This window comes from Brassica oleracea, chromosome C2 (genome assembly GCF_000695525.1).
Source record: "Brassica oleracea var. oleracea cultivar TO1000 chromosome C2, BOL, whole genome shotgun sequence".
NCBI lineage: Eukaryota > Viridiplantae > Streptophyta > Magnoliopsida > Brassicales > Brassicaceae > Brassica > Brassica oleracea.
In genome coordinates this window covers 15898769-15899185 of record NC_027749.1, presented here as the reverse complement: position 1 = coordinate 15899185, position 417 = coordinate 15898769, and positions in this window count along the sequence as shown.

Below are 417 nucleotides of genomic sequence, written 5' to 3'. Positions count from 1 at the left end.
TCGTAGCAAGGGAATGGACTCTAGTAACCAAAGATGTAATACTAGAGGATAACCTTGCAACTCGAATTTTGAATTATCCTCCAGGTGGTTTGCGACAGCTTTTTGAATTGACCTCAGGAGCACCAGGTAAGCGTCTCTTCCCCATGGATACATCATATCCTTTGCTTTGTTGACATACTCCAAAGGGAAAGTCCCTTTGTTGTTCTTCGGCAGCAATATGCTCTCTACCAGGAGGAGCATTGCGAGGCAAACTCTCTCATCAGAAGCATCTACTCTTGTCTTTTTGAGCTGATTCAACACGTCTCTTAACTTATGAGTATGCCCCTTTAGCAACTCCCACACATATTCCCCTCATGGTCCTTCTACTTCCCCATTACATTTCAAACCGGTCACCATATGAAATTCTCTTATAGAGAA